The sequence below is a fragment of the Panthera tigris genome, chromosome B4 (assembly GCF_018350195.1).
Source record: "Panthera tigris isolate Pti1 chromosome B4, P.tigris_Pti1_mat1.1, whole genome shotgun sequence".
Taxonomy (NCBI): Eukaryota; Metazoa; Chordata; class Mammalia; order Carnivora; family Felidae; genus Panthera; species Panthera tigris.
The window spans coordinates 59,661,296-59,684,743 of NC_056666.1; the positions used below are offsets into that span (position 1 = coordinate 59,661,296).

The window sequence follows — 23,448 nt, forward strand, 5'->3', positions numbered from 1 at the left end:
GCTGTTGTGAAGGGTAAATGGGACAGTGCTTGTAAAGTACTTGGTATGGTGCCAGGCATATAGAAAAACATTCGATAGTTATTAGCTCTTATCAGTATTGTTAGTCTATCCTCCTCACATTACAGATAAAAAGAGGCTTAGAAATATTAAGCAGCTGATCTTTGCCTCACACTCTTGACCTCAGAATCTACAGACAAGGGAAAAACAAGTGAGGTGCTGGAGGTATTTGGGTCTGGTGGAGAAATCCCCTTCCCGCTACCTCTGCCCCCTTGCTAGTGCCATTCTCCACCCCATTCCAGAACATTCCACACATTCTGAGCCATAGTGCCACCATTTTTCCTTCAGTGCTTCCCTCATGCAGGGTGGCTCCCATTCTTCTGTCCTGCTGCTCTCCCTGCACAGGCCCTCAAACCTGTTTTGGAAACACTTGCTGCAGTTTTGATTAATGTTCTATAAAGTCTCACTGCTACTGCCTACTGGATTTGGGTGTCTGATTTGTATTTTATTTTATTTTATTTTATTTTATTTTATTTTATTTTATTTTTTTAACGTTTATTTATTTTTTGAGACAGAGAGAGACAGAGCATGAACTGGGGAGGGGCAGAGAGAGAGGGAGACACAGAATCGGAAGCAGGCTCCAGGCTCTGAGCCATCAGCACAGAGCCTGATGCGGGGCTCAAACTCATGGACCGCGAGATCGTGACCCAGGCCGAAGTCGGACGCTTAACCGACCGAGCCACCCAGGCGCCCCCAAAAAAAATTTTTTTAAAGAAAAAAGAAAAATACTGTAGACATAATTCCAAGTAGAAAAACTCCTATCCAATAGGAAGCTGTAAATGGTTCTAAAGAATACCAAAGAATGTGAAGTGTTTGCAGGGAAGGCAATAGATGATATTATTGCCTCTAAAAGGACTTGGTGTCCGAAGAAAACTGAGCTGGCCCATGAGGCAAACATGATGGAAATGTATCTGGAATGGGTGATTCAACTGACGGACATTTGGGCTCTTTTGATACTTTGGCTATTGTTGATAGCACTGCTATAAACATAGGGGTGCATGTGCCCCTTCAAATCAGCATTTTTGTATCCTTTGGATAAATTCCTAGTAGTGCAGTTTCTGGGTTGTAGAGTAATTCTATTTTTAATTTTTTGAGGAACCTCTACACTGTTTTTCAGAGTGGCTGCACCAGTTTGCATTCCCACCAATAGTGCAGTAGGGTTCCCCTTTCTCCACATCCTCGCCAACATCTGTTGTTTCCTGAGATGTTAATTTTAGCCACTTGGACCGGTGTGAGGTGGTATCTCATTGCGGTTTTGATCCATCAAAAATTTTCTGAGAGCCACCATGCGCCAGGCATTATTCTAAGCACTGTGGAAATACCAGTAAACCAAACAAAGATCCCTGTCTTTTTAATCATGTCCATTCTGTGTGTGCTGTCTGTAATGTAGATCTTTAATATCAAACACACTCTGATGTGAGATCAACACATGTGTGATCAACACATGACGTGTCCTCCACACGATGTACAAGATATGCAGTACTTCCAATCTCCCAAAGTTCCCCAGATGAAGAGCCCAGGTATTGCCTTAATTCCATGCCTCTCCTCTCCCTTCTGCCACTGAGCATGAATCCCCATCTGGGCTGTTTCCAAACCACCCTGCTGGAAGCATGACGTCAGCTCACAAATTGTGGCACCGAGTTTATAAACTTCAACTGATAAATGAGTTTAAAGCTTGGAAACCAAATAATTGCCCCTCGAGACTTGCAGACTAGACAACACAAATTGCTCACTGCTGACACAAAGATTCCAAGCTAGGGTTTTCCTTTCAGAGGCTTTAACCATGCTATTTAAGGGAACACAGATTTTACTTTTGCTCTGATTAAAACCTATTATAATAACATGGGTCATTGTTGGATAAGAACTCCTTTATTTCTCCTAATAGGAATAGTAACTTGGTGGTGTACACACACACACACACACACACACACACACACACACACGCTATGTGGGTTGTGTGTATCCATGAGTGCATGTGTAATTGTGCAGTTTCTTTACCTGTTTTCTTCCATGCCTCACCTCTCTTCCCAGCTTCAGAGTTCTCCTCCTGGCTATCATAATTACTGAGCAAATAGAAACCTTACCTATCTATCGGGAGCAATCTCAATTAAGCAGATTGTGAACTCATGTCCTGGGATTTACCACTTTCTTTGAGCCTTGAGACAAATTTTGCCCCACCCATTAGCCGAGTAGCAGACAAGCTGAGGTCAGGACTGTCTCCCTGGTTTTCCCAGCAAGCACAGGGGCGTGCCAGTGATGTGAGGCAGAGCAGGGCAGGGATCAGATAGGTGGAATGGGTAACTGGCCATGTGGTGTGATGTGAGAGATTCCTAAAAAAGGTACTGGATTGGGAAAGCCCTTCCTCTCAGCTACAGACAGGGGCTGTGGTGACTGGCATTGCTGTGAGGCAAGCCTCACCTCTCTGATTCTTCTTGCATTTGCCAACATCTCATTCCACAGGAGGTAAATCCAGGAAGGAGGCCTCTGTCCTTTGGTCTCTGGCCACTGGCATGACCCGTCCTCGATCCTAGGCTGACTACCCTGGCCTCCATGGATAGAATCCCCTTCCTTTCATCCTTGCTTTCATAAACATTTAACAGTGACTTCTAAGAGCAAGGCACCATGTGAGATTCTGAGGACACAAAACCAAATAACACATATGCCCCTTCTCTCAAGGATCCGATGAGAGTAAAAGCTGAACAAAGAAGTATGTAAAAAGAGACACAGATGAGGGGGCTCTTCGTGGCGATGGAGTAGGTCTGTATCTTGATCGCAACGGTGGTTCCACAAATCTACACAGGTGTTAAAGAGGCACAGAACTACACATATTGTTATAGTGTCAGTTTCCTGGTTTTAATATTGCACTACACTTATGTAAAACGCAACCACTGGGGGACAGTGGGTGAAGGGTGCCAGGAACCTCTCTATCTTTGCAACTTACTATGAAATTTAAAAAATTTTGGGGCGCCTGGGTGGCTTGGTCAGTTAAGCGTCCGACTTCGGCTCAGGTCATGATCTCATGGTCCGTGAGTTCGAGCCCCGCGTCGGGCTCTGTGCTGACAGCTCAGAGCCTGGAGCCTGTTTCACATTCTGTGTCTCCCTCTCTCTCTGCTCCTCCCCTGTTCATGCTCTGTCTCTCTCTGTCTCAAAAATAAATAAACGTTAAAAAAAATTTAAAAAAAAATTCAAAAGATGTAAGAGGTAGTCATCTCATTTCCATTTTACACCCAGGAACAAAGGTTAAGGGAAGTTTAAAGATTTGGCCAAAGTGACAGAATTGAGCATGTGCATTAAGCAAATATGTATTTAGGTTTGGAGCCCAGCAGAGAAATTTGAGCTATTCTGTGAATGTAGGAGATCTTCACCTTAGCATGGTAATTATAGGAGTTGATGTGGATGAGACTACAGGTGGACAATGCTGGAGAGCTGAGAATGGCACCACGTAAGAGACTGGGGCGCCTGTGTGGCTCAGTCTGTTAAGCATCTGACTCTTGATTTTGGCTCAGGTCATGATCCCAGGGTTGTGGGATCGAGCCCTACACTGGGCTCCATGGTAGATGTGGAGCCTGCTTGGGATTCTTTCTCTCCCCCTCTGCCCCTCCCTTGCTCACATGCACTCTCACTCTCTCTCTTTAAAAAAAAAAAAAGAGAAATAAAGACACCTTGAAGGCATGTGGCCAGAGAGAAAGGAGGAAGCCAATGGTTCAATGTCATGAAAGTCCAGGGGAGAGACTACCCTGCAGAATCAAAAACTGCTGAGCAGGGCAAGAGAGAGAAGGACTGGTGTCCTTTGACTTTTGCCATAAGGAGGTTATTTGTGACTCTGGGGAGAGCAGTTATTGTTGAGCAATAGGAAGTGAATGGGAAGAGAGGGACTGGAGGCCATGTCCGTAAGATGCTCCTTCAATAAATCTGGTGTGAAGAGGAAGAGAAGGGGAGGTGAGTTCCACGAAGGCTTGCTTGTCTGTTTTAAGATAGGAGAGAGAAGGCAAGGGAGACGGGGAAGTTGAAGATGCAGGAGACAGAGGAAGCAATCGAAGAGGATGGTCACCGAAAAGGCAGAAGGGACAAGGTCAAGAGCAGGCAGAGATGCTGGCCTTAGAGGGGGAGGGAAGCCCTTCTACCAAAGAGGGGAGAAGGGAGGACGGTGTGTGTAGATGGAGATGGAATGCTAGAATTGTTGGTGGAGGCTGGACGAGTTCCTTTCAGGGAACTTCCCTGTTTCTCTGTGAACTAGGAGGCGAAGTCATCCACTGAGAGTAAGGGCACAGCAAAGGGCATCAGGGGTCTGAAGTGACTGGAGGATTTTGAAATGGTTGTTGAGGGGAGAGAGAGAGACAGAGAGAGGTGACTTGATAAGGATGCCGAGCCACACAAAGGCTGCGTGCGTGCGTGCTGGTGGCTGACCAGCATCTCTAGAGCACTTGCGGTTCTCATGCAAACATGCCTGTGGCCTTCTGGCAGAAGCCTGAGGCTATTACCTGGGTAGGAGCTTGGATGACCTGTGCATGCGACAGCTTGGAATGAGGGGGAATTAATGCCCTGAGAACAGTCCTCAGTCAACCACAGAGAGGAGTGGGGTGGGACGATTCAAAGGTGAGCTCTGCACAGTCTCTCCGGGGTCCCAGTGGAACTGAGCTCCAGTTACCCACAGTGACAACCTGCTCATCAACATACCTGCGTTGGCTCCTCTCCCCCTACCCTGTTTCTCTCTCCCTTGCCTTCCTCATCTCTCCACCCCCTTCATTCCTCTACCTGGAATTATCCCCAGACAAACCATTTGTATTCAGATCTCTGTCTCAGGCTCTGCCTTTGTGGGAACGGAACCCAAGATAAGGGTCCAGGTGAAATTAGTCATTATTAATTTATCACCATTACCTGGCAGAGTATCTATCTGCCAGGATAGGACACTCTAACATTGTTTGGTAGCCAAGGTATGAAAAAAGAATGCAGAGAATCCAAATAAACCATGAAGGGTGGGAGATTTTGCAACAGGTGCAATGAAGATAATGAGGCAAAGGAGTTTAAAATATTGACAAGAGAATGTGTGAAATGGTCAATCGTTAAGTCTAAGATGAATAGAGGGACAGATTAGAGGACCTGAAGCAAAAGGAGAAACTATGAGAGTTGAACAAGCTGGTTGAGAGGATAAGAGAATGTGGCCAGAGAGGGAGCAGCACCTGATTTAGTATATTTAGAGATGGGGCCATTTGCGTCTGCTGTGACCGGGAAGGTGGGTGACTTTAGAGTATCAATCTACTGTATTTTATTGTAGATGAGGAATTTGAGAATTCCTAAGTCTGGAAATGGGATGCTTTGTCCACACAGACGCTTAAGGACAGGTAGTGGCTGATCCAAAGGAATAGTGAGGCCTCAAAGAATCAATAGCTGAAGCCATCTTTCTGCACTGATATAGATTTATATCCTTCTTTTTAAGGGCTGTATAGTATTCCATGGATGTTGTACCATAATTATTTAACCAGCCTTTCCTGAGTGACACCAAGGTTGTTTCCTATTTTTGAAAACTATAAACAAAGTGTGAATACATCTTTTCAAATTTGTGTCATTCTTTCCTTGAGGTAAAGTTCTGCAAGAAGGATCATTACCGAAGACTATATACATCTTATGTGTTATTATTTCTTGTCAGATTGCCCTCTGGAAAACAGGTACATTTTACATGTCCACAGAAAAAGAACAAAGTCCACCTTCTTCCCAACCTTGTCAATGTGTGAGTTTGAGAAATTAAAAAAAATCTTTGCCAAGCTGATAGGTGAAAATCATCTCAAAATTGTTTTAGTTTGCCTCTGTGAATATTAGTAAAGCTGAACATTTTTTTCATAAGTTTATCAACCATTTGCATTTTAATAACCTATTTATCACTTTTGCCCATTTAAAAAAATTTTTAATGTTTTATTTTCGAGAGAGACAGACAGAGCATGGAGGAGGGGCAGAGAGAGAGGGAGAATCCAAAGCAGACTCCAGGCTCCAAGCTATCAGCACAGAGCCCGACGTGGGGCTTGAACCCACAGATATGAGATCATGACCTGAGACAAAGTCAGATGCTTAACCAACTGAGTCACCCGGGCACCCCTGCCCATTTTTTTTCTATTGGAGTTTTAATTTTTCTCAATTTGTACAAGTTCTATTAATATCATGGATATTAACCCCTTGCCTCAAATTATTGTTATTTTCCTCAGTCTGTCATTTGTCTTTCAATCTTATATATGATTTTTTTTTTTTGGCCACATAAAATGTTTTCAGTTGTTTCTATTCCACATTATTTATTTTTTTCCTATTTTATTACTTTTATGTTTAAAAATGTTTCCATTTAAATCTTTGGCCTGCCTTTAATTTATTAAGATGCAGTGAGGTAATAATCTAATATTTCCCCCCTAACTACTGGTCAATTTTCCCAACATTTTTGAATGATCCCTTATTTTTTTTCAGTCATATGAATGTCAATTCTTGTCACATACTTAACTAGCACCCAGTTCTTTCCCATTTCCCCGCCCCCTGCAACCTGGGGCTCCATCGTATTGTCAGAGAATGAGACCCAGCCCAGTCCCCAGTTCACATACAGCCAGAGGCATTGGTGAGCACTGCTTCAGACCAAGTCCAGGAAGGAGGTGGGGAGGGGAGAATGGAGGCAGTGTTGCAGCAGTTCTTGGGGAACAGGACTCTGACTCATGCGGTGACTGGAACATTCATGGGCGGCTCCTTCGAAGCACAAAAATAAACGGGGATCTAACGGCACAGTGGCAGACTGCCTGGACCTTATTCCCTGGACTGCGGCATTGGGATGATGGCCTGTCTGTTCTGGCCATTGCTTTAGGTGCTGGCATGATGCCCACTTGACGTAGAACTGTGCCCTGATCACCCAGGGTTCAGGGTGACTAAGGATAGCTTCCTTAAATCCTTATCCAACCATCCCCTTCAAAAGGGAGTTATTTTTAGTGTTTCAGAAGTAAAAAGAAAGGGGACAAAAAAGTTTCATCTCTATCAAGGCATTCTGCCTAACATATATTCTCTATTTAAAAAAAAAACCCAATGACCCTTTTTTAACTGGGAGAGACAAGCATGCACGGACCTTCATCACTGTCATGTCTTGAATCCTTCCAGGAACCTCAGAGGCTAGTGATGCTTCTGCTGTTGCTCAATCAGGGCTGGTCTCTCCACTCCCAGGGATGCTGCTGGTCTCTCTACTCCCAGAGATGTCCCTACCGCTCCGGTGCCCAGAAGTAGGTTGTCCATCCCTGGAGTCCTTTGAATCCAATCGTTGTTGCCATTCCTGCTCCTATCTTCTACCACCAAGCCCAAGCTACCACCTGAGCCTCACTTTTGCTGATGTCAGAAGTCCTTGCTTTGAGAAGGGGTAGCCTGCCCAGCGTAGCTCCCTCTGGGCAGGCAAGGGCTGCCATAGACACTTTATTTGGACCCTGTGCAAAGATGCCTAGCTGAGGGGTAAGTGTAGGCTAAAACTCAGCGCTCAACACAGCAGTCCTGGCATGGTGCTATGGAGGTGGGCAGGTGCTAGGTCTGCCTCAAGAAAGGTGTGCCTTTCACATTTGTACAAAGGCACTGTCTGTGCTGGTGGCAGTCCTGGGGTGGGGCTTGGAGACACTATAAGGTAGCCTGAAGCTATAGCCTTTTGCATTAAGAAAATATACCAGACCCCTTCCAGTATTTAAAGGTAAGGTCCTTGTCAGGTGCCACAGTTTTAGGTGCTTCTTGTCAGTTTCTCTCCTTGCCCTCTGGTGGGAAGCCCATCATCATTGACTATACTTCTGTATTTTGAGTGACTGTGTGAACACATCACCTCTTCTTGCCTTTAGCTGAGGGATACCTATGCTGCCATGATGAAAGTGTTCTCTGAGATGAAGTATCCAGTGTGTGGTTCTTTATTAGCCCTCTTTTGTGACTTTCCAGAGGCTTAGAGATTTATAAATAGGACAGCCCATGCCATGAATAGGCGCAAAGAACATCCATGGACTTGTCAACCCCATACCCTTCTCTTAGAAACAGTCTCTCCTCCAACTACCCCTTGCCTTCCCTCTTATCCCCATGACTAAGTCAGGAGTGTCATTTCCATCTGTTAGATTTTCCCTGGGGGTTTTCCAATGAAAATTGAGAAGGACTGTTCATCTCTAGGAATAAAACTATAAGTTTTTAAAAAGAAAAAGAAAAGAGTTGTGTATGGTTAGCTTTCTTCCTTGTAGAGATAGTTGATCTGCATGGAGAATGACGGTAGCCTGTAGGGAGAAGCAGAGATTCCAAATACAGAAGGAGAGAGTTCCGGCAGCTTTCCAGTCTCTGTTTCCCATTGTTCCAGGGGGTCAGCTGCCTCCCAATTTTCCCCATAATTTGGTTACTCACCTCCTTCTAGGATTTGGTGAACCAGTAAACCCTGCTTTCCATTCCCTTTGCTTAGGCTAATTCAAGTTGTGTTTCTATCACTTTATGACCAAGAGCTTTACTTATACAAAGGCAAATAAAGTACCCCAGGGATTCTTTGTTTTTCTAGACTCCACTGGGCCTGGACTATAGATATGACTTCACACAGATGAAAACACAGAAGGTCTATTGGATCATCTGTCATTTGGATTGCTAAATGGGACTCATTACCGGGCTGAAGTTTAACAGTGAAGTGAATAGTGAAGGAAATAAAGTCCAGAGGGTTTTCCGGCTCACAATAATGCTGATTTCCTGAGAAAACTGCTTGACCTCAGACAAGGAATTTACTTTTTCAAGAGAATTGTTTTGTCTTTTTTTTTTTAAACAACAGAGTGCTATTGTATAGTAGGCATTCTTGAGATGATTTTCTTTCTATACACATATATGAGAAAAACAAACAGGGATATGAGCAGAAGAAACAGGATTGTACATGCATATGTGTGAAGGACAGTATGAAGTGTCCCTGCTGAAATTTTGCTCATGGTTTCATAAGGCCAATGTTACTGTAAAGCTATTTTTCATGTTTGCATTAAAGACACACACGCAGTCACCGTTTATCTTGGGAAAACTCTATGGGGGCTACAGGGTTGGACAAACAGTTCCTTCGCATGCAGTGTTTATAACCTTAGTCTGTAGGTATATTCCTGGGAAGAAATTAATGCAAGGACAATTGAAATAGATACTGTAACAAGGAAAATGAGGTCTTCTGGAAGCGCTGAGGGAAGAGAGAATAATTCCAGCTGGGTGAAACACAAATGGCAGATTTGTATTCCTTCCCCAAACTCAGAGAAAATGATCTACAAATCTAAAATGTCAGTTTATTATTTTTCGATGCCGGACAAGTTTCTAGACGCTTCTTTGGTTGTACATGAGCTTACTACACGGCCCTTAACTAACTCCTGACACTTCTTTAAATGAGAGTCTATTATACGATGAATATTTCTCAAAATACTTCACAATTGTAATGCTTGCAGATCTTATAAGGTGAGGGGAAGGCAGTGAATGGTTTGATGGATGAAGTCCAAAGGGCAAATCTCTTTTCTTACTAAAGAGCAAGGTTGGCATGTTTTGTTTTGTTCTGTTTTGTTTTTTAAGGGTCAGATAATAAATATTTTGGCTTTGCAGGCTGTGAGAATCCTGTCACACTACTCAACACCACTGTGTTAGAAGTAGCTCCAGGCAATACATAAATTATGAACATGGCTGTGTCCCAGTAAAACTTCATTTACAAAAAAACAGTAGAGGGCTGGATTTAGCCTGCAGGCTGTAGTTTGCTGACACCTGAAGGAAGACAAAAGGGAAAGGAGAAAGGTTATGAGCGTTTAACAAAAAGAACCTACCGGTCCTGTGTTGCACATTATGGGGAAATATCAGATTGTAGACCACACGGTCCAAAGTCCAGTACAGTGGAGGAAATCTGTAAACACATTACCAACACATGACATGAAATGGGGTGACCGTCAAATAAGTGAGGACCAAATATTTCTGGTTTAGGAAAGGCAGAAGACATAGGATCTGCTCACCTGGAGAACGGGCAAGGGGCTGTGGGCAGGAGAGAACAAGGGACATTTAGAAGGAAATAAAGGCACATAGTTATGTGCCCACAACTTGCTTTCTGTCTTTGCCTTTCCCAGAGCCTCGTGGCTGGATGCCCACTCCATGATCAGTCTGGCCCTTGAGGCCGATCTCAGCAGCTGTAGATTCACCAACGTGGCTTGAAATAATGTCATGCTTCTGGGGCCCAGACTCTGGTGGCATGAGTGCTGGCCACCCCCAGGTGTGCCCCTGAGATTCCTTCACTATAACATTTTCCAAACCTAGTATTGGCTCTTTTTTTTTTTTTTTTTTTTGACAGACTTTCAGCTTTGCCTTAGTTTCTCCTCCTGAGTTCACCTGACCCAAATGCCCCTTTAGGACCAGGACTTTGGCAGCCAGACAGCACCTCCCAACCCATCCTTCCTGGAGCTGGATCTCACTCCCAAAAGTCTCTGCTCACAGGTGCAGGTCTGCTGTACCAGGGCAAATATCCACATAATTGACCCATGTCCCAACTGACTTCCAAATTATACTGGCCCAGTTTCTTCCTTCCCCGACTAAAGAAGCCAGATGGCTTACTCTTTTTACCTGCTGGCTCTCTGTTGCAGGAACTGCACATGCCTTGTGCCCGAGCCCACCTAAGTTGGTGTCACAAGCCTCATGCCCACCCAGCCTAAAATGGCCCAGACTGAAATAAGTTTCCAGGCCATCCTCTGACTCCCTTGTTGCCAGTTTGCGGTCAAGATTCCCATTTGTCAAGTTAAAAAAAAATAATAAAAATAAATAAATAAATAAAAAGCCAACATTGATGGGATACAAGTAGCTTTTACCTATAATTATTGGTAGAGGCCACATGGAGCTGTTTTTTTTTTTAATTAATTAATTTATTTTTGAAAGAGAGAGAGAGAGAAAAACACAAGTGGGGGAGGGGCAGAGAGAGAGAGAGAGAGAGAGGGAGACACAGAATCCGAAGCAGGCTCCAGGCTCTGAGCTGTCAGCATAGAGCCAGACATGGGGCCGAACATACAAACTGTGAGATCATGACCTGAGCTGAAGCTGGATGCTTAACTGACTGAACCACCCAGGTGCCCCTGCAGCTGTTTTGAGGAGAGTGGGGCCACATCTGGGCTTGATGAGAAGTAACATGAGTAATTAGCAACGAGCCCTGTTTACCTCTCTGACATACAGCCCCCATCTAAGAACAACCTTGCTAGAAACCTCAGAGTTATCAGCCTACCCGCTTTGAGACTTTTGTCACCAGATCTCATGGAAGGATGGAAACAGGTGTGGATACTTGAATAGATGCTCCTGTTTGAAGAGGAAAATACCCAACACCTCTCACTTGGATCCTATCCATGGTCATGCCCTTGCTAATTCCAAATATGCACCATCTATCTACTCTGCAAGATATTTGATAGATGGTGTATGTTTTGGAGCATTTGGAGGCCACATCTGGACTTTTCAGGAAAGGCCACCGTGATGGATTAGCAATGTCCACCATGGGTTGGGAGGAAGGATGGGGAGAATGCTGGTGTGCAAACCACATATTTTCCATTCCTGCCCCAGACCAAGAGGGCAGTATCCTGAGTTATGTGTTTGGGAAAGAGGCAAGATGCTGCATCAGGGCCTCAGCGAGCAACAGCAATATATATGTCTTGTGTGGTCTCATGACCCTTGTGTGAATCATGAGCACCTCAGCCTGTACCATACGAGGACTTCCTTCCTAACAGCCCACAGAAGGTCACTGGAATTATCAGCCGAGATCATCTTGAAATATAGTATAGCAAGATCAGTTCAAATAACAAGATTGATCTTACCCTCTCAGCACTTTTATTCCAACTGGGCCTAAATTCCTTTTATAGCCTAGCATAACCAGAGAAAAGACTCTCCGCTGATATTCTCCCAATATCACCTACATCTCATAGGTATCCTTGTCTCAGATAAGTACCCTGAAAGGTCAAAAAATATTAAAGCAAAAGAGTGCAATGTGAAAAACCTTGTCACCTGTAGGTAAGGCCTTAGTCCTTAGGACAGGCCAGGGGGCAGAAAACCTCTGAATTCCCTAGGCAGGATTCCCTGTAGTGCTGAAAGTTTTTACTTCAATGATCTCAGAGGGCAGTATGAACCAAAACTGAGGTCAGCTCGATCTTATAATACACAATAATCAAAGAAATGTTAGTTAAAACAAAAGTGAAGTTATTTTAACCACTGAGATTAGCAGGGTTTAAAAATCTTTTAAATGATCTGGGGCGCCTGGGTGGCTCAGTCAGTTAAGCGGCCGACTTCCGCTCAGGTCATGATCTCGGGGTCCGTGAGTTCGAGCCCCGCCTCGGGCTCTGTGCTGACAGCTCAGAGCCTGGAGCCTGTTTCGGATTCTGTGTCTCCCTCTCTCTCTGACCCTCCCCTGTTCATGCTCTGTCTCTCTCTGTCTCAAAAATAAATAAGCGTTAAAAAAAAATTTTTTTTAAATAAAAAAAAAAATGATCAGAGTTAGTAAAGTTATAGGAAAGTATACATTCTCATTTCCTGTTGTTGGGAGCATTAATTAAAACAACCTTTCTCTGCATTTTGCAGTTTGTATAAAATTTGAAATGTTCATACCTTTTGGCTCAGCATTTTTATTTTTAGAAATTTATTCTAAAGAAATAATTGGACAAGTGTATCTAAGTGAATGTATGATGATGTTAACTGCAGTGTTTTAAATCAGGAATAACATAAATGTCCAGTAATAGACTTATTTAAGTAAACTGAGGTACATTCAGATGAGATAATTAATATTTTAAAGAATATCATGAGAAGTATATATAAATATAAAAATACATAAATAGTTTATAAAATAGTGTGATAGTATGATTATAATTTTATCATTAAAATGTGTATTGTATGTAAATATTTATTCTAAAAAGACTGAAAAATATATATAGCACTGAGGGATGAGAAAATAAACTGTGGGCCATCCATATAGTGAAGTATTATGTGGATATTAAAAAGATGAGGTTGATCTATATGCTGATGGGGAAAGATGTCCATGATATATATATATATATATATTTTTTTTTTTTTAAGTTTATTTATCTTGAGAGAGAGAGAGACGTGTGTGCACGTGTGTGTGCATGCATGCAAGAGTAGGGGAGAGACAGAGAGAAAGGGAGACAGAGAATCCCAAACAGACTCCATGTTATCAGCGTAGAGCCCTACATGGGGCTCGATCCCACAAACTGTGGGATCATGACCTGAGCTGAAATCAAGAGTCTGGCACTTAACTGACTGAGCCACCCAGGCCCTCTCAAGTTTTTATTTAAGTTTCAGTTAGTCAGCATACAGTGTAGTATTAGTTTCCAGTGTACAATATAGTGATTCAACACTTTTACGCAACGACCAGTGCTCATAACAACAAGTGCACTCCTTGATCCCCATAATATATTGAGTATGAACTCATTTGTATTTTTTTAAAAAGTTTGTTAAAAGTTTCACAAAAACATCTCTGAGGATATACGTTTAACCAGTAACTGCAGTTCTATCTTGCGTGAGAAATGAAGGGGCTGTTCTGTTTATCTAGTTCTCCATGACAACTCACCTGAAAACATTGTGGCTTGAAGCACCATATTCATGTATTAATTCTCCCTGTTTATGTGGATCAGGAATTTGAAAGCTGCAGCTGGTGGTTTTATCATATTCAGAATATCATCAGACTGTGGCTGGGGTTGGGCCATCTTTGAACACTTGTTCATTTATACTTAGGCTGCTTGCACTGGAAAGGTCTGAACAGCTGGGTCTCCTAGAAATCTCTGGGTGTTTCATGGTCTCTCCAGTGTGGCAGCTTCAAGGTAGCTGGGCTTTTTGTATGGCCTCTGGCTCCAAAGATAAATGTTCAGAAAGAGTGAGAAACAAGCAGAAGCCTGCTGCCATTTATGACCTAGTCTTGAAAGTCACTTTTGACACTTTCTTCTAGTCAAAGAGGTACAGAGGCCTGTCCAGGTCTCAGGGGAGGAGTCTAGACTCCCACCTCTTTTCACTTTCTTTTCTTCCAGTTTTAGTGAGATACCACTGACATATAACATTCTATTCATTCAAGGTATACGATGTACTGATGTTATATGTGTATGTATTGCAAAATGATTACCGCAGTTAAGGTTAGTTAACACATCCATCACCTAACATAGTTACAATGTGTGTGTATGTGGTGAGAACTTTTAAAATCTATTCTTCTAGCAACTTTCCAATGTACAATACAGTGTTGTGAACTATAGTCACCATATTGTATATTACATCCGAATGACTTATTCATTTTATAACTAGAAGGTTTTTTGTTTTGTTTTTTTAAGTAAGCTTTATATCCAACATAGGGCTTGAAGTCACAACTCACAACCCTGTGATCAAGAGTCATATGCTCTATCTACTGAGTCATCCAGGAGCCATGGAAAATTTATTCCTTTTAACCACCTTTATCCATTCCTCCCATCCCCACCTCCTGTCCCATCCTATCACAAGGGATGATGAAATAGCTCACTTCTTCACTTCAATTTCCTTTGTGCACTCCATCACCATTTTTGGTACTATACTGGTTACCTTAAAATCAACTATTAAAACACAGCATTAAGAACTATAAAAGCAGTAAGATAGGAAACATTTTACATAGGGAGGTGGATCCTATTATTTAAGCTATAAAGTTAGTGTGACAAATTATATTAGAATTTATTTGTCTTTAACATCCAATTTAAACTAAATGCCTCTCTCTCAATTCACTTCTCAAGGGAAACTTCAAACGCACAGTGGAGTTTATTGTGCTGCTAAAAATAAAATCATTATGATACCATATTAGAAATTGTAGTAGGGGCACCTGGGTGGCTCAGTTGGTTAAGCATCCAGTTCTTTAAAAAAATGTTTTAACATTTTATTTTGTAAGAGACAGAGAGAGATAGCACAAGCAGGGGAGGGGCAGAGAGAGAGGAAGACACAGAATCCAAAGCAGGCCCCACCCAGGCTCTGAGCTGTCAGCACAGAGCCTGATGTGGGGCTTGAACCCACGAATGCAAGATCATGACCTGAGTCAAAGTCAGATAATCAACCACGTGAGCCACCCAGGCGCCTCAAGCATCCAAGTCTTGATCTCACCTTAGGTCTTGATCTCCGGGTCCTGAGTTTAAGCCCCACACTGGGCTCCATGCTGGGTATGGAGCCTGCTTTAAAAAAAAGAAAAGAAAAATAAAGAAATTGTAGTAGATGAGAAACCCTGGTAAAAATGAAAACTGGCTCATTATTCTAGGAATAGGGAAGGGAAATGGGCTAAAAATTGGAAGACCAAGGAACAGAAGAAAACAGAAGGCTCAGCATGGCAGAGACTGCCAGTGGACAGCCCAGCTTCCAATTGGACCCCCCTTACTATTGGGTACGGCAATGTATCCAGTCCAATAAAAGTATTAAGTTTGCCAACTTAACAAATAAAAACACAGGGCCCTCAGCTGAATTTATCTTAGTATAAGCCTGTCTCATACAATATTTCATCTGGCAATCCTGAAAAGCTTATTTACCAACCTCCCTCATAGATATGTGTGATCAATGAGATGCCGGAAGAATCCGCCGCAATGGTCAGGATTACAGACTGAGAAAGGAGGTTGCTGAGCACTGATGACATCACAGAGCGACTGACCGTACAGGCTGGATTTTTCCAACAAGCTTCTTACTTGTGTAGGTTAGTTATTTCAGTTTTCTGTTTTATGTAATTAAACTCAATCAGTCCTAACTCAAACACTTTGTGTGCTATTGTCAAAGCAGTATTCTCTATCCAAGCAGAGTAGAAGAAGGTATCAGCAGAGGATGGGGTTGCAGATAATTAGCCAAGACCCTTATGCACAGGTGACTGGCCTCAGAGAGGTCTAGAAACAGGCATCCAAGACTGGGTCAAGAAGGCTGGAATTCTAAAGCAAGGAAATTTAACCCTTGTAGAAAATGGGGTGGCAGGTAAATGCTTCCTTCTAGAGGGATCCGATCATGATGTCACATCAGTTTTGGTGAAAGACTACCTTGAGTGACATGCTGACTTCTATTGTCCCTACCTGAGACTGGCCTGGCTTCAGGGGGAGAAAACCATGTTAACTGCTCTTAGCTGCACTGGTCAGAGTGCTAAGTTACAGCCAATGTTTACATTAGCTAATGAGGGCTTATTATTTGCCAGTCAGGGTTCACCATGCCTTTTGTGTATTAGCTTATGCAGTTGTCCTAACAGTGCTAGGAGGAAAGCACGATAATTATCCCCATTTCACAAGTGGGTACAGTAAGGCACAGAGACAGTAGAGCTGAGATTTCAACTCAGACTACTTGCTTCTAGGGCTCTTGTTTTTAACCATTGCGGTCTGCTGCTGCTTAGCCCCTAAGTGCCAGCTCACAAACTTGTGTTGAATTATGATGACATTTTCACTGTGACAACATTTTCACTAATATACAGTGATGTGAAACAAAGAATGATAATATAGTGAACTTTAAAAAATTTTTTTAACGTTTATTTTATTTTTGAGACAGAGAGAGACAGAGCATGAACGGGGGAGGGTCAGAGAGAGGGAGGCACAGAATCCGAAACAGGTTCCAGGCTCTGAGCTGTCAGCACAGAGCCCGACGCGGGGCTCGAACTCATGGACCGCGAGATCATGACCTGAACCGAAGTCGGCCGCTTAACTGACTGAGCCACCCAGGCGCCCCTATAGTGAACTTTTAAAAATAAAGTTAGATTTACTTAATGTAAAAGGCCATAATTTATTTTGAGTATATCCATCCTCCTGAAATGAGGACAATAGTAAGAAATTATTGTTAATCTTTAAAGTTTTAAAAACTCTTGGTAAATAAAAAGGAGCTAGCCCTACACAACAGTTGGAAAATTGATACCATGCATGTGCTCCAAGTGTGGAGGGTTTTAATACCGGGAGCTAGAGACCTACAGACTTTGGAAGGGCCAGTACAGTAAAGGACGCTCTCGCCAATGACCGCAGCCTGCAGCCCAAAGTGGGTAGTCCTCCAAGGCTCACCTGAAATCTACTTTTGTTTTTTTTATTTTTTTTAATTTTATTTTTGAGATAGAGAGACAGACTGTGAGCAGGGGAGGGGCAGAGAGAGAGGGAGACACAGAATCCAAAGCAGGCTCCAGGCACAGAACCTGATGTGGGGCTCGAACTCATGAACTGTGAGATCATGACCTGAGCCAAAGTTGGACGCTTAACTGACTGAGCCACCCAGGCACCCCTCACCTAAAACCTGCTTTTAAAGTCAAGACCGTAACGGAAGCTCGCACAAACCATCACAGCTGCAGCACCATCAAGGTGGTCTTGGCAGCCAACATTTCTGAAGCAGGTAGTTCGTTGCGGTGCATCTGGAGACTGCTGAGAACTGTGGATCCACCATCAGCTCACATACCTGCCTGTGGTGGCCTCCAAAGAGTGATAACTTTACCTTCTCTTCCACCGTCTACATCTCACTGCAGTGCTTCTCACTGACAGACCTGGAGCTACATGGGGAAGGGGATCCTGGAAAATGTGAATCTCGGCTTCTCTTTATAATGAAAGAGCAAGGAAATGATATCGAAAACAGACTATCCTACGTTTGTCTCTAAGCTTTTTTCTTTTATTTTTTAAAATACATTTTAAAATTATAGTTTTAAAATTCTGTTTTATTTTTTAAAATCTGTGTTCCAAAACTGAATCTAGTGGGAATGTAGAATGGTGGAGCCACTCTGGAAAACCGTTTGCCAGTTCCTTGAAAATTGAGATATATTACTACCACGTGATCCAACAATTGCACCACTGAGCATTTACCCCAAAGAAACAAAAATTCATATTCACACAAAGCCTGTACACAAATATTCAAATAGTAGTTCATTTGTAATAAACTGTGGTATATTCATACCATGGAATGCTACTAAGCCATAAAAAAAATGAAATATTAAATGGAAAGATATTCCAGGCTCATGGGTTGGAAGAACAAATATAGTTAAAATGTCCATACTGCCTAAAGCAATCTACAGATTCAATGCATTACCTATCAAAATACCAACAGTATTTTTCACAAAGCTAGAGCAAATAATACTAAAATTTCTTTGGAACCACAAAAGACCCTGAATAGCCAAAGGAATCTTGATAAAGAAAAACAAAGCTGGAGATATCACAATTCCAGGTTTCAAGATGTACTACAAAGCCATGGTAATCAAAACATTATGGTACTGGCACAAAAACAGACACATAGATAAATGTAACAGAACAGAGAGCCCAGAAATAAAGCCATGCTTATAAGGTCAATTAATCTATGATAAATGAGGCAAGGATGTATAATGGGGAAAAGACAGTCTCTTCAACAAATGGTGCTGGGAAAACTGGACCCCTTTCTACACTTGATCTTAGCCAAAAGGCCGAGAAGCGATTACTGGACGACTTTCTAACACCATGCACAAAAATAAACTCAAGATGGTTTAAAGACCTAAACGTCAGACCTGAAACCATAAAAATCCTAGAAGAAAACATAAGCAGTAATTTCTCTGATGTTGGCTGTAGCAGCATTTTTCTAGATGTGTCTCCTAAGGCAAGGGGAAAAAAGCAAAAATAAATGTTTGAGAATACATCAAAATAAAAAGCCATTGCACAGCAAAGGAAAAAATCAACAAAACAAAAAGGCAACTTACAAAAGATATTTGCAAGTGAAGTATCCAATTCGAGGTTAATATCCAAAATATGTAAAGCACTTACACAGTTCAACACACACACACACACACACACACACACACACACACACACACACACACACAAATAGGTTAAGAAATGGGTAAAGGACCTGAATAGACACTTTTCCAAAAGAGACATACAGATGGCCAACAGACAGATGAAAAGATGCTCAACACCTCTAATTACCAGGGAAATGCAAATCAAAACCACAATAAGATATCACCTTACCTCTGTCAGAATAGCTAGAAACAAAAAGATAAGAAATAACAAGTGTTGGTGAGAATATGTAGAAAAAGGGACTCTCGTGCACTGTTAGTGGGAATGTAAATTGGTACAGCTACTGTGGAAGACAGTATGGAGTTTCCTTAAAAAATAAAGAAATAGAAATACCATACAATCCAATAATTTCACTATCAGGTTATCTACCCAAAGAAAACAAAAACACTAATTAGAAAAGATACATGCTTATGCATGTTTATTGCAACATTATTTATAATAGCCAAGACGTGGAAGCAACTTAAGTGTCCATTGAGAGATGAAGGGGAAAGGAAGATGTGTATGTATATATATATATGGAATATTACATAGCCATATAGAGAAGGAGATTGTGCCACTTGCGACAACATGGATGGACCTAGAGGGTATTATTCTAAGTGCAGTAAGTCAGGCAGAGAAAGACAACACCATGTGATTTCACTCATATGTGGAATCTAAAAAAACAAATGAATAAACAAAAAGCAGAATCAGATCTATAAATACAGAGAACAAACCGATGGTTGCCAGAGGGGAGGTGGGTGGAGGGATGGGCAATATGGGTGAAGGGGAGAGTGGGAGGTACAGGCTTCCAGTTATGGAATGAGTAAGTCACAGGAATAAAAAGCACAGCATAGGGAATATAGTCAATCATACTGTAACAGTGTTGTATGGTGACAGATGGTAGCCACACTTGTGGTGAGCTTAGCATAACGTATAAGCTTGTCAAATCACTATGTTGTACACTGGAAACTAATGTAACACTGCGTGTCAACTATACTTAAATTTTTTTTTAAATAAAAAGAATAAAATGTTGATACATGCAACAACTTGAATGGATCATCAAAGAATTATGTTGAGTGAAAAAGGCCAGTTTCAAAATGTTACATACTGTATGTTTCCATTTATATAACATTATTTAAAAAATAGAACAGATTAGTGGTTGCTAAGGGTTAGGGCAGGATTAAGGAAGAAGTTATCTGTGGCTCTAATAGGGAGGCATCAGGGATCCTAGTGATAAGCTACTTTGTATCTTGACAGTGGTAGTGAAGATATAAGTTTATACATGTGATAAAATTACAAAGAACTAAATACACATAAACACATAAATGAGTACGTGTAAAACTGGTGAAACTGAATTAGGTGGATGGATTGTATAAAAACAATTTTCTGGCTGTGACCTTGTGCTGTAATCATACAAATTGGGGGCAACTACATGAAGAATATACATAATCTCTCTATATTATTTCTTACAACTGCAGGTGAATCTACAAAGACCTCAAAATAAAAATTCTAGTTAACTCTGAGATATGGAACCTTCAGCACAGGATTTGAAGAAAGGATTCCAGCACTGAGCAGAAGGTGGGACTAAAGAAATGTCAAGACTTCTTCGGACTCTTAGGATTCTCTTATTTTTTTTTCTTTCATTCATTCCTCTTCTGTTTTTCTTTCTTCCTTTTTCACATTTCCTTCTATTTTCTATCTACCAAGATAAGTGTAAGACTTCCCACTGGAACCCATTGCTGTTGCTTTATTGATGAAATCCTAAAACTCCTCAGTTTGGCTCCAGAACCCTCCATAATTTAGTCTCTGCCAACTCCTCTAGCCCGAAAGTCCAACAGTTGTCCTTCACAGTCCAGAAAAACCAAACACTGGATACTATGCTGCCTTCTACCTGCCAGTCCCTCCCTCCACCCCCTGTGGTGTTTTCTTTGACTTGCCTTTCTTCGGAAGACTCCATGGTGGTCCTTGATTTCACTTATTCCACTTTTTTTTTTTTTTTTTGAGACAGAGAGAGAGAGTGCAAGCTTGGGAGGAGGAGGGGGAAGAGAGAGAGAGAGTGAGAGAGAGAGAGAGAGAGAGAGAGAGAGAGAGAGAGAATCTCAAGCAGACTCCACACTCAGCACACAGCCTAACACAGAGCTCGACCCACACCCTGGGATCATGACCTGAGCCAAAATCAGGAGTTGGACGCTCAACCAACTGAGCCACCCAGGGGCCCCACTTGTTCAACTTTCAACTAACCCTCTCACAGGGTTAGTCAGTCAGCTTACCCAGGCATAAATCTGTAAGTGGCATAAAACATGCCCCCCCCACCCCAATCAGGAAATGTGGTGCTGGTAAACCTAGATTTTGATGTGCATCTCCTTATGTAAGTGGAGAAATTGAAATCAGTCCAAATTCTAATTTTAGTGCATGTAAGAAATCTGTTAGTTTGAATTTGAACATGTAAGAGGAAAACTTAATTTATTATTAATAATCCTTCACTGACTTCTAAGGAAAGTGGATCTCAATGAACTAGAGGATCAATCTTGGAGCCTTTGGCACGCAGCAAGACAGAAATAAGTAGAAACAAATGGTTGTGGTGCAAGTTTGCTACAAGAGCTGGGCAGAGTGCAAGTGCTTGGCCTAAGAGAGTTTAGGAGAGAAGAGGGAAGCTCCAAGAAGGTAGGGATCATCCTCAGGAAGACTTGCTGCTGCAGGGAGGAAGAGGGGTTTTCAAGCCAAATATAGAGATTTGAAAGAAGAGCACAGCTAAAGGACTCTCTCTCTTCCTTTTTTTCCCTTTTTGTGAAAAGCTATGCACTATTCCCCAGTGGAATTTTCAGAAAAATGTCTACTTGAATCACTTACTTTATCTTCATTTTTATTTGTTTTTTTCAGTGTTTATTTATTTATTTTTGAGACAGAGCACAAGCGGCGGGGGGGGGGGGGAGGGGTGCAGAGAGGGAGACACAGAATTCAAAGCAGGCTCCAGGCTCTGAGCTGTCAGCACAGAGCCCAACACGGGACTCAAACTAGTGGACTGTGAGATCATGACCTGAGCCAAAATCAAGAGTCCAACACTTAACTGACTGAGCGCAGTCAGGTATCCCTACCTTATTTTTAAATGGAGGTTTGTTTTGAGGAAACTTAAAGAAGATGAATATTCTGCTGGCATAAGGGTTAGAGACATGAAGAAAAAATATAAATGTCAATTTGCAGAAAATTAGTTTATCCTTCATGCATGTGTGCGCGCGCACACACACACACACACACACACACACACACACACAGTTAAGGAAATATCTTTAAGATATTGGTTTGAAGAGATACCAAGTGAGTAGCTTATGCAGAGTTCACAGATTCCTTAATACAACGGTACTTTTTATGGATTGCCCCGTAACACTTGACTTTCCATACACCAACTACTCCCAAGGAGTGAAGGATTTTCATGCTGCTACTACCTGCTGGATTATTGGATGGCTCTATTATTTCTGTTAAACAGTAGTTTGTATTCTTTTTAGAACGCTTTAATTGCATCTGGTCCTTATTGTTTCATAAAAATGAGTCAAAAACAAAAAAAAAATACTAGTGCTAATACTTGTAAAAAGTATAAACCCATTCACTTGATACAACTGAGAAATGCATCCTCTTGGAAAAAAAAGAGGATCCATTATAAGAAAATGACAAAATTAGTCAATCTGTGCCTAAAGAGCAGTCGAGATTGGAGCAGGGGAGGGGCACCTGGGTGGCTCAGTCAGTGAAGCTGAAATCGGACTCTTGATTTCTGCTCAGGTCATGATCTCACAGTTCATGAGATTCAGTGTGGTGCTCTGTGCTGACAGTGCGGAGCTTGTTTGGGATTCTCTCCCTCACTCTCTCTCTCTGCCCTTCCCCCACTCCCTCTCTGTCTTTCCAAATACATAAATATTTAAGAAAAAGATTGGCGCCTGGGAGTGGGAGAGCAGAGTGGAGCGCTTCAGGGAAAAAAGGGATTTGATTGAATAAGTGATGTGTCTGGCATTTGGAAAAGCTATTGCTGCAAGTACAGTAGATTGATAGAAAAAATTAAGGATTATGAACATTGGAAATTAAGAAAAAAAAAAGAGGCAGTGGTTAACTCTAAAAAAAAGATGTAAAATTAAAAAAACACACACGACTTATCTCAACAGTAAACAATTACATAGTTATAATAATAATGCTGATTTACCCCCAGATGTGACCTAACTCTGTTGAATGAATGAGAATAGTGAAAGTAGGGTTAGAGCTTTATTCTCCATAAGAAGAAGTGGATAGATTTCTAAAATTCGTAATCAAGAAATAGCAGTGTAGGAATATTATTTTGAAATATGCCCAAAGGGGGAAAAAAAAGAAATATGCCCAAAGAAACAGCTAAAAGTTGCCTATCATGACAGATACCAGAATTGGTGAATGGTGAAACAGGAACTGCTGTTTTTTATTACAAGCCTTTTTTCACTATTTGATTGTTTTTTTATTTATAAATTTTTTTAATGTTTATTTTTGAGAGAGAGAGACACACAGAATCCGAAGCAGAGTCCAGGCTCTGAGCTGTCAGCACAGAGCCTGATGTGGGGCTCGAACTCATGATCTCTGAGATCATGACCTGAGCTGAAGTTGGACACTTAACCTACTGAGCCACCCAGGCGGCCCATTGCTATTTGATTGT

The 23,448-nt window shown here is 41.9% G+C and overlaps 1 protein-coding gene across 10 annotated transcripts in view; it reads left to right on the forward strand.

Moving 5' to 3' along the window:
- MED21 (mediator complex subunit 21) overlaps positions 1–23,448 on the forward strand; it is a 120,666-nt gene that overhangs the window by 68,044 nt on the left and 29,174 nt on the right. For all 10 annotated transcript variants that reach the window (XR_006219829.1, XR_006219830.1, XR_006219825.1 and 7 more), the window contains exons 6-7: positions 15,591–15,736; positions 20,261–20,360. The gene's annotated coding sequence lies outside the window, so the exon portion shown is untranslated. The remainder of the gene's footprint in view (positions 1–15,590; positions 15,737–20,260; positions 20,361–23,448) is intronic.